At 40.8% G+C, this 11,768-nt stretch overlaps 1 long non-coding RNA gene across 1 annotated transcript; it reads left to right on the plus strand.

Annotated features, from left to right (window-relative positions):
- Positions 1-284: 284 nt before the first annotated feature.
- On the plus strand, positions 285-8,795 carry LOC147027570 (uncharacterized). Its single transcript, XR_015056885.1, has 3 exons — positions 285-1,062; positions 1,194-1,234; positions 8,222-8,795. It is a non-coding gene; the product is annotated as an uncharacterized LOC147027570 (long non-coding RNA).
- Positions 8,796-11,768: the final 2,973 nt, after the last annotated feature.

Here is an 11,768-nt window from a genome sequence, read left to right on the forward strand (position 1 = left end):
TGCAGTTGAAAAGTTGTTTATTTTTTTGGGACACCCTGTATATATGTACATACATATATATATATATATATATATATATATATATATATATATATATATATATATATGTTTGTATATATATGTATGTATATATATATATATTTGTGTATGTATGAAAAAAAAAATATATATATATATATATATATATATATATAAGGGTGAGACCAACATCAGATAGACATCAGACGTGGCAGAAAGCAGTAGTAATTGGCCAAGCCTCGCAACCACGTTCGAATTAAGTGATGACCGAGGAGGGCGCTAGGTACAGGAGAAACAGAAGACATCTGAGAAAGACAGGTGGAACGGCTCGGCAGACTGAAGCAGATGTTGGGATATCGGAGGTTTCGCCACAGGCCCGGCAGAATGACAACTTGGCAGATCGACAGGGAGGCCTCCAGAGGACAACAGCCGGTGAGAACGAGATCAGGAAGAGAAGTTCGTCAAACCAAGTACCTCGTGCAAGAGTGAAGAAAACGTGGACGTTAATTGTGGAAAATAAAGTTGTCATACTGTGCAGTAATGAGTCGTGAATATGAATTTAGTATTTGTTAAATGTTGGTTTTGTTAAATGCTTTGGGTCTTGGTACAGTGAACAATTTTGAATGAATTGTGTAATAAAGGATCGAGAGAGATCGAGAGAGATCGAGAGAGATCGAGAGAGACGCGGAGACGCGGAGCAGTCTCCATCAGGCAGAGCGGTGTGACCCGAGCTCCGTGTCCACGAGTCTTCGATTGAGAAAGACGAGGAATCTTACATATTGGTTCAGGAAGAAGTTGATCGGTTTTGGGTCGTTTATTTTCACATCCTTTCCACATCTCTCGTGTGATTGTGAGATGGACAGGTGACCGTGGTGGGAAGGGAGTTTGATCAAGGCTTAAGTTTATGGCATAAAGAGCTAAATATTCCACTATTTTAATGACTTAATAAACCTGTAATGACGATGTAATAATTTTCCCTTTTTGCATTGAAGAACAGGAATGAAGAGGGATGAAGGTGCTATGTGTGGTTGAGGACTTTGGGTGGTGAGTTGGTTTGAAGACTGATTTCAATCTTTCGGTCGCCATGTTTGTGCTCACTGCTATGTGAAGGCAAAGCCGTCTCAGCGCTGTCATCTTTACTATATATCACCGTCTGTCCGTTTGTCTGTTCCCAGGTACCGCAAAAACGGCTGAACTGATGGCAACCATTTTTTAGGTGTGTTATCCTGGGATGCCTTGGCGTAAAATAGCCATAAATATAACAACATGACCCCCTTGACGGCTCCTGTGGGGAGCAGGTGCTTCTAGTCCTTTCAAGCAGAGATTATTTTATATCCGTGTCGATTGAAATTTGTCATTTGCTTTTGACCCTGAGATGCAGGGCATGGGTCTCGGACCTGGCAAGGTTGTTGTGCTCCTGTATAACTGCATGTTAGATTTATTTTATTTGTATGCTCCCATGACTTGGTTACGAAGGATTCAGTGATGTAAATATGAAAAAAACGATTCATTCAGGTTCGAGGGAAAAGATTGATTCATAAAACGATCCTTCTTTGCCAGTCCTCGGTCTGGGAGATCCCAGCAAGTTTGTTTTATTTTATATATTGTATTGATTATATTATTGGTTCACAAAAAAAATAAGTGACCACTATATTCGTTATTTGTGTGTGTGTGTGTGTGTGTGTCTGTCTGTCTGTCTGTCTGTCTGTCTGTCTGTCTGTCTGTCTGTCTGTCTGTCTGTCTGTCTGTCTGTCTCTGTCTGTCTCTGTCCCGAGCATAGCTCTGCGGGTTTTGATCCGATCGTGATAAAATTTTGGTGGGAGGTTTATATCATGATCTCGTTGTGTTTTCCTGAAAATGGGCGTGGTGCGCCCATTATGGGCGGAACCACGCCCAAAAAACTTGTGTTTTTAGGGGGTAGCCGATTTCAATTTGCATCTTCTCGGGGGTTTGTCGAATCTGACAGGGGTTTCGGTATTTGATTAGCCCAATGGCACCTGCATAGCCCCACGGAGCTCGATTTTTCATTTTCGTCCCAAGGTCAAGGTCACAAACTTAGAAAATTGTGAATTTTGACATAAAAATCCATCTTCTCTGAGGGGGTTTGTCGAATCTGGCAGGGGTTTTTGGTATTTGGTTCGCCCAATGGCATCTGCATAGCCCCACGGAGCTCGATTTTTTTTATTTTAGTCCCAAGGTCAAGGCCACAAGGTCACAAACTTAGAAAATTTCGAATTTTGACATAAAAATCATACGACCGCCCAAACATTGTCAGCTTGGATGACAATATTTTTTATGCATAATCTTGAGGTCATTCCCCACCTAAAGTCTTGAAACCATTTTTTCTCGATCTCGAACACCTTGCCCGTGGCTCCCCCTTCAAGTTTGTTTTTACGCTGATTTCATCAAAGTATGGATATATAATCCGAGGAGTGCGAAATGCCATATAGCCGATATGACGTTATATTGTTCCTGGAATGTTCCAGAGGAAGTTTTGCACCAAAGGTCATAATCCTTGACCTTTGGCCTTTAAAGTTCACAAAGGTCAAATTTTCAAAGTTGTGGGAATCGAACCGGATTTTCGACCTTCTTCGACGAACTAACTCCAATAAGCTATTGCACGTATCCTGTTTCCTTATTTTAATGTCCACAACATTGTTTTGTGACCTTTTAAGGTTATGCAAATTTTGAAAGTTGTTGAACAAAACCAGGTTTTCAGCATTTTTCATCTAATAACCTGTCACTCGTACCACATCATGTTGATCATTTTTATAACTTGGTCAAAAATTATCACATTGTCTCATCCTTGACTTCTGAAACAATCTACATCGTTAAATACCGCTCGTGAACCATCGTCGTCTTCATGTCTTCAAAGTTCTTTGCCTCACTTCCCTCATTCATATTGTTCATCATATCTATGAATTGTTGGATACATCGCAATGCTTGTAAATGCCCAGAGACGCAAGCGTTTGTGCCTTTATTTCATTTCTGCACATTCTATAACCTAAAATTTCTTAAATTAAGCCCAAATACAAAATGCAAGCTCCAGAGTTGAACTTGGCAACAGGTCCGACTTCTGAAAGTGTTCATTTGTCCAATTTGGGTGTCTGGGAGGTTGTGTATTTAATATGACAGTTTGGTTGATTGTTATTGCATTCCAATTGAGCCGTTGATCAACCATTTCATGAAAGTGCTTCCTCTCTGTGCAATTTCCAAAAAATTGTGCAAAAATGTGCAATTTCCCCTTTTTGTGCGATATTTTTATTATACAACCCATCACTTCGGCTGAGATGAACACAAATAATAATTTTTTAAAACGCTTCCTTTGCACCACCCTTCCTTGGTCTCCTGATCACCTTACTCCTCCCCCCCCCCACTTTGGTATTCCTGTCATCCGGATGGACCCTTCCCTCATGCTGCTTTCCCTTCGCCCTCGTCCTCTCCCCCCAATATATCACTGTCAGCAAAGCAACGGATTGTATTTGCTGGTCTATAAATATGTCTGTGTGTCTCCTCCGTAACTCCAAAACCATGAAACCGAGCAGCCCCAAACTTGAAATGCATACAAAGGGAGCTCCAAGGTGATGCATGAATGAAAACTGAGTGTTTGGGTTTTTTCAAACACCCCTTTTGAAGATAATTTATGGGGCATTCATCATGAAAAACCGAAATTAGCCTTACCAAGATGGTATGCTCGCAAGAGTTTTGAACAGGCCAAATAACATGGTGGCTTAAAAATGCTTTGGATTGAAATGCTGCAACGATTTCTTAATGTGTGTGTATATATGCATATCTATATGTATATATCCCCCCCCTTCTCATTTTCCTCACTTGTATCAGTGAATGCCTGTTCATCATACCTACGAATCACTGCATACATTTCAATGCTTACAATCGCCTGGAGACTGCAACGTTGCGGCTTTATTTAATTTACGCACATGTCATAAGCTCTAGAATTTCGAAATTTAAGCTCCATAATTGAACTCTTCAGTAGTTCCAACTGCTAAGAGTTTTCATTTGTCCAATTCGGACATTTTCACATTCCATGCATCTCGGGGAGGTATTTAATATGATGGATTTGCGATCGCTTTCCAAGCCAAAAGGGGCCAGTGTGTGAATGATTTTTCATAAGTTTTTGCAACAACAGCCTTAAGCAGAAGTAGAAAAATAAATCGAGTACTCTGGCAAAAATATTACTCAAGGTGAGAAAGAAGGACAAATATTACTCAGATTCCAGATACCCACACTGCAGTGCAAAGCCACCATCACCATATTAAGGAAATCTGCCTGGCCAAGCCATAGATGCAACCAAACAAAGGAGCAGTGCAGTCTCCAATAATGGTAAAAGAAGCACAATTAAGATACAGTGAAGGAAGTCCATGGCACCAAGCCTCGATGCTGTAATTATCTGTCCAACTTGACACACCAGTCAATAAATTGCCGGTCATCCATTGGTGAACAAATCGGCCTGGCTCTTTTCTTGCCACTTCAGACTGGCACACCGACAGGTACATGTGTGTCTCATGCACCTCCCCATCAAAGTCATCCTTGATTAATGAGCCTGAATGCACCAATCAGCATTAGGATATCTGGTATGATTGCCACATGGAAGAAAAACCTGCACCCTTAGGAAACCAGAAAGCAGCATACTTTTTTTTTTTACCATTATATCTTTATCAGAAAACAAAACAAAACGATACATCTTGTTATAATATGATATTGGATTGGGCCCATCTTGATTTTTCGGAACACAAAGGCGTTGAAACTTTAAACCCTACTAACTCCCACGCCCTCCCCTTTCCCAAACTTCTCTTTGCCTCCTTCTATTTTTCAAATCTTCTCATTGCTTTCGTTTCTCTCCCTTTTTCGCAGTTGGTTTTATTTATTTTATTTTATTTTATTTATTAATAAATGTAATCCCATTACATAATATAAGGCAATTCTGTGTTGGTATATGTAGCCATGCCCATCTGCAAATCGTTAAAAGAAACACGGCTGGACCAATCTCCAACACATTTTACGTATGTGCTGGGGGTATCAGGCCATTGGCAAAAGCCCCCCATGGCGAAGGGGGGCGGGGGGGGTTGGGGGGATTGTCAGACAAATTGCTATTTTCACCTGCACATGTGGCACAGAGCAAGTCGCTGACTGACCCCTGCTGCAGACAGGAGGGATTCCTTCTGTGGCACAAGTACATACTGCTGGACCCTGCTATTCGTGGACCCTGTGTATTAGTGGATCATAGTGCGACCTGCTTCGACATTTGCGCTTTGCGTATTCGAGTTTCAAAAAAAAAAATTATATTATTATTGCGATCATCGTTATTTATTTGTTTATTTATTTATTAACACTTCAGGACTGGTCTCCTATCCACCTGTGAAATTAGAAATTGGCCAACATCACAGCATTACATAAAGGTGCGTAAATGGATCCCCTTAAAGCCGCTGTCACACCTTGACGATTTAGCCAGCGTCTGCCGATTTATGAAAAATTTGTCTAAAACGCTGGCACACGTCGAATACGTTATGGGTACGTTTTGTATACGTTAAGAGCACACTGAAAAACACTGCCATACGTCGTAGTACGCTGGCTTTAAACGTTGTACTTTTGGGTTGTCCTCAAATTTTTGCATGCTTGAAATTTTACGACGTATGCCGCCGTATGACTCACACGTTCCGCTACGCTGGCCATAAGTTGTAGGCACGTTATGCGATCGTTGACACACGTCGACACGTTATTTGTAAGTTACTCATAAGTCGAAACGCGTCGAGGTAATGTTCCACGTACCCAAAACTTATTTCTAACCTATGAGTAACGTTTTGTAAGCACGCTACACGAACGTTGTTCACACTTCGCAACACGTTACTTGAAAGTTCCTCATACGTCGAAACACGTCAAAGTAATGTTTAGGGTACCCGTGACTTATTTATAACCTATGAGTAACATGCTTGGGAATTATTTGTAAAGCATGTCCTACGCACAAATATGTATGTAGATGTATTTTGACGTCTTCAAGACGACCACAGAACTTAATGAATGCGTTTCTAACTTACAGATACCGTATAATGGCGTATTGGCAGCGATTAGGGGAAATGGTACATAAAAATGGGATTCACAGGAGGAACCCGTCAGTGTTCCAGACTCCATGGTGAACACATGTCCATGTCATCCGTGAGATGGAGGATCCGGCAAGACTGAGACGATAATACCTACTAGCTGTCCTCCAACATCAACATGACCTCATCGAGTTGACGCTGCACCAGTTGCGTGCCAATAGAGCTGGGAGAAGAAGACGTGAATGGAGGAGAAGGAGCTGAGTCAGACCATGGATCGGGAGGCGACGCCATTACGGCATATATGACCAGCTCATGGTGGAACTCCGGAACGAGGACCATGCATCCTTCATCAACTTCCTGCGAATGCTCCCAGCGATGTTCGACGAGCTGCTAGCCAGAGTGGGTCCAAGGATAACCAAGCAGTACACCTTCTACAGGGATCCACTTGAGCCTGGCATGAGGCTGGCACTGAGCCTGCTGCTGTTGGTTCCGTGACTGCAGTGCTGTGGAAGCGATTTAACTCGTTAAATGAAAACGATTTCAATTGCCGAGTACCAGCGTCCAAAAACAATAGGCGAGTGACCCGGCATTTATTAAAAGTTAAGTTGCAGCCTATGAATAGAAAACCTCACGTAATCGTCGACGATACCCTGCCACGCTATGCATACGTTAGACTATCGTTGGGCATAGGTTGGGGATGCCTAAAACATGCTAATCAATCGTTGGTATAACTTATCGAAAAGTTATCGAAGCGTTCTGTCTTCATTACGAGTACATTATGCATTTGTCCAAGTGGTTTTGAATACTTTAAAAACTGAAACAAAAAAAAAGTTCATCGTGGGAATGAGAAAAAAAAATTAGCCGAATAGAACAGCGAACAATGGTGCAAAGTAGTCTCCTATTCGTGGACGCAACGGGGATCCATCATCACCCACACCCTCCCCATCACGCTCACCTACTACTACTGACATGGACCTACTACGACTACCAATACTACTACTACTACTACCAATACTACTACTACTACTACTACTACTACTGACACGCTCACCTAATACTACTCCTACTACGACTGACACGCTCACCTAATACTACTACTACTGATGCTACTGACATTGCCATCTACTCAACATGGAGTCTGGAACATTGACGGGTTCCTCTTGTGAAGCTCATTTGTATATACCAATTCCCCTAAACGCTGCCAAATCGCCATTATACGGTAGATGTAAGTTAGAAACACGTTCAGCAAGTTCTGTGGTCGGCCGGAAGACGTCAATCAAATTTGTCTACATACGACAATGTGCGTTTGAGATACGTTGCACAAAGGTTCAAAGCACGCTACTCATAGGTTCAAACCACGTTACTCATAGGTTAAAATTAAGTTTCGGGTATGCTAAACATTACCTCGACGTGTTTCGACTTATGAGTAACTTACAAGTAACGTGTGTCCGACGTGTGTCAACGATCGCGGAGCGTGCCGAGAACTTATGCCAGCGTATGCGGAACTTGTGAGCCATACGTCGAGTACGTCGGAAAATTTTCAGCATGCTTGAAATTTCAGGACCTACTTGACGTACCACAGAATATGACAGCGTACTTCATTGTTTTTCATCGTGCTCCTAACGTATACACAACTTACCCATACCGTATTCGACGTGTGCCAGCGTTTTAGACACATTTTTCATTGGTCGGCAGACGCTGACTAAATCGTCAAGATGTGACTGCGATGTTGACACTTCCAGTTTTCAGGCGGTTATGATTTAAATCGGCGTGCGGCAGGTTTTTAACAGGCTACACCACGAATTCGTCGCGATATGTGCAGCGCGCTATGCCTAAGTTAAACTATCGTTGGGCATAGGTTGTGAACGCCGACAACAGGTTCAGCATTCGTTGGTTTAAGTTATCTATAACACAACAAAACGTTCTGTGCCCGTTACTAATATGTTATGCATACGACCAACACATTATGAATACGACCAAAACTTTTTTTAAAACCTCAAAACTTTAGCGTACGCCAACGTTTTACATACATTCTAATACGTTGCCATTGCTGGCGTAAACGTCAAGGTGTACCTTAACTGCAGCCCAATTCACTTGCTGTACTTTCAATCAGCAAGGTCATAAAATCATTCCTTTTTCTCCAACAGCTTCAACTCGGATCAACTTGGAATCGGAAATGGTCACACGACCATGGACATTCTGCTTTTCCTCCCAACAATAGCGAAGGTCCTCAATCAGATGTGAGATCAGGGCCGTCGCTCTGGACACATCTCGAGCTATTGAAAAACTCTGGTATCCTGCTTTGTTCTCCAAACTCTCTGCCGATGGAACTCAAGAACATCTCCCCTCTTGGATTACTGACTCCCTCCACTCTCGTCAACGTGTGGCTCTCAACGGAACCCTTTCATCTCCCCTCCCTGTTGAGGTTGGAGTACCCCAAGGCAGTGTTCTCAGCCCCATGTTAATAATCTTCAATTACCTTATTGACTCTGGAGAATTCTCTCTCTTTTTGCTGATTACTCCACTCTCTGCCATGACATCTCTACCCTGTCCTCGCACCCAGAGAAAATTGCAAACTGTTCAAATGCAATTTTGCTTGTGCATCCTTATTGTCCACCCTTTGTGTTTTATTGTTTATTTTTTTTCCTTTCTCCTCGTTACCTGCATCCTTGTTTCTCTGTCTCTAATTTCTCCCTTTGTTCTGCTGTTCCCTTTGTTATATTGTCCTGATTTTATTTATTTATTTATTTATTTCTGTGTAATCACTCTTCCACGTGCCTCGACCATGTTTTAAAATATATATATATATATATATATATATATATATATATATATATATATATATATATATATATATATATATATATATATATATATATAATGCCCTAACATTTGTGGCATTTTTCAGGAATGTATCACCCCACGAATCGCAGGGTTTGACATATTTGCACCACCTCCCTCAATATCCTCCCTCTCCCGCCAACCCAGGTTGCTTCCAGAGGGAGTGGTTGTTTCGAGTGCATGCAACTGTAAAAGACCCCTTGTGTGTTGAGATTGTGCTCCAGAGTAAATAGAAGAAAGTCAACAAATGCCATTTCGCTTTGTTTTGAAGAGCACGGAAAAGCTTGTGTGCTGAGCACAAAGATCGTTCATCATACAACCCTAAATATGCCATGGTAAAGGTTCGACCAAGTAACCGGAGTTTGAGTAATAGTCTGGGAAATGCTCAATTGGCTTAGTTTCGCCGTTCAAGCCCAATTACAACAGCAGATGATGTCCAGAGAGCATCTGGAGTTTGTGATAAACAAGGTTCACACTTTAAAACTGCTTGCATCCCAATGATGATTGGCATGCTTGGGGATATGAGGATATTGAAAGGAACAATGCAGTGCATGATTGGTTTGAAGAGTAAACTTCACACATCTTTCATGGCCACTATAGCATCTGTAGATTAATCAATGTGGGATGTTATTGACTGCTGAATAAAGAATGGCCCTCAGTTATCATCCTTTTGTTGAAACTTTTCATCATCATCCTGGATAATTATTTCCAAACTTTTTAAAATTTCACAGATTTATCATCTCAAAATGATGATACATTATCTTGTTGTTTGGATTTGATATCATTTTGAATGGTGATTCTCAGTACTCGGACTTCCAGGAGGGTTCCGAGGAAGTGCACTCAATTTTGCAAGTGTCTCATGTGGGTTTGATTCCTGATCTAACAATAAAATGGCACCTGGTGTTCCAAAGATCTGTCAGATGGGATGTTAAGTTGAGGATCGGCATGCCAATACCTGCTACTATTGGTGGATGTTAAAGATCATGCAGTGTCTTGGTGGGGGAGCCAGAGTGAGCTGTCGTGCAAAATAAGGGTTGGAGGTGGTGATGGATGCTATGCTTTGTTTGAATGTCTTTTTTGGTAGATGTATCCATTCCTCATATGTTTGTTCAGCAAAAGCTCTTGCAAACCCAACTTATGGCTCAAACTTTGAACTTTTGCATGCAACAATTTTTGTCAAAAAATTTGGGGTAAGGGAAATGCATTTGGGATTTCCATGGTGTCCGCTTTCAAGAAAACGTACATGTTGGGCATCAATAGAAAGGTCTTGGCCCAAGCTACAATTTGGTAATACAATTAGTTTGATTACATTATTGATGTGACAAAAGGTCACCAATTTTTTTTTTTTTTTTTTGGAAGAGACATTAAAATAGATGCATCTCGTTGATAGATTGCCCTGTTTCAGTCGTACCAATAAAGGTAAAATATCAGATAATATTTATATAAGGGCATATAGACAATTTTTATTTATTTACGTATTAATTAAATAATGTTTACAAAAGGTGTATGGCGATGTAAACCCCTTTCGAGTGAAAGGGAAAATTTGGACAAATGACCAAAATTGTGAAATTCTGAAACACAGCCTTCATTTCATATTTTATGGTGCAAGAGCATAGATTCTAACTTTATCCATCCTCATAACGTATTCAATAACTTCAAATCAGATATTACCACTGAGCTATAATTTGGTGATACAATTATTTTGATTAGATCATCGATCTTGAAGGGAAGCGAATATCTCAGTACCTCTTCTATAAGATAACTGAAATATGACTAAAAGTCAACTCATGAACAAAGTTGATAGCGAGATGTTCATCAAAAGTAAGTCGTTATGTTAACCCAAAAGAGACTTTTTATTTAATTTTTTTAAATTATTTTTATTATAAACAGTCTTCAGAAGGTAGCGATTCATACATGCAACGACCTGGATTTGTAATTCAAGGCACTGGATACAAGGAAGTCTGGACTATCTCTCGGATCTATTTTTTTTTTAAATCATATCAAAAGCCATTTCTCGTTTCATGGAGTTGAGTGTGTGACGTCTGATCGATCACACGTTTGTGGATCACAGCAACACAAGCAGGCAATGGTACATTTAACAATTGCCACTCCGCAAGGGCAACGACTTCGGCATCTATCTTTCTGGTGTTTGCAGGAATTTTGGATTTGTTGACTAATTTGGATTTTCTGGGCTTTGTCATTCTGTTTGCAATTTGGTGGCCATTTTCTGCTTTCCTTTCAAATTTGATTGGATCTAGTGGGGCTGGTTGAGACTGGGATGCTCGTTTGCAAATGGGTAGGCGGTATATGGATGAAATGAAACATCACGTTGGAGATGATCAATCTCTTCAGATATAATAGTGCAGACCACACAAACGTTTCAACAGGCCAATTGGTTTCATCCAACGAGTTGGTGGAAGCAAAAGAGAGGGGACTGAAAGCTCTTAATGTACCACACGATGAAAATGGCCACAAAGTGGAACCTATACACCTGAAAACATTAATTGAAAAAGAGGGGGAAAAAAACAACCACAAATACAAGAAAGTGCTGTGATGAGTCTGCTTTTTACAAAACATAATGACACTGGGGAAAATGGAAGCTTTTTCATGTGAATGGGCAAACTACCCTAGCTCAGTTCAACCCAGATGGACACCCGTCTGGATATGGGATAAGGAAGGCAACAAAGTAGATTCTGTTTTGGCTTGGAGTACAATGACTTCTCATTTGGAGGAGATGGATCACCCTCCTCCTTCCAAAAAAAAAAAAAAAAACATACTCGGTAATTGATTCGATTGCATTGATTCAATGTTTTCAAGGTATGGGATTCACTGATTTTTGATTAACTACAACAA

The sequence above is a fragment of the Eptatretus burgeri genome, chromosome 4 (assembly GCF_056783735.1).
Source record: "Eptatretus burgeri isolate ZD-2024b chromosome 4, Ebu_testis_v1, whole genome shotgun sequence".
Lineage (NCBI taxonomy): Eukaryota > Metazoa > Chordata > Myxini > Myxiniformes > Myxinidae > Eptatretus > Eptatretus burgeri.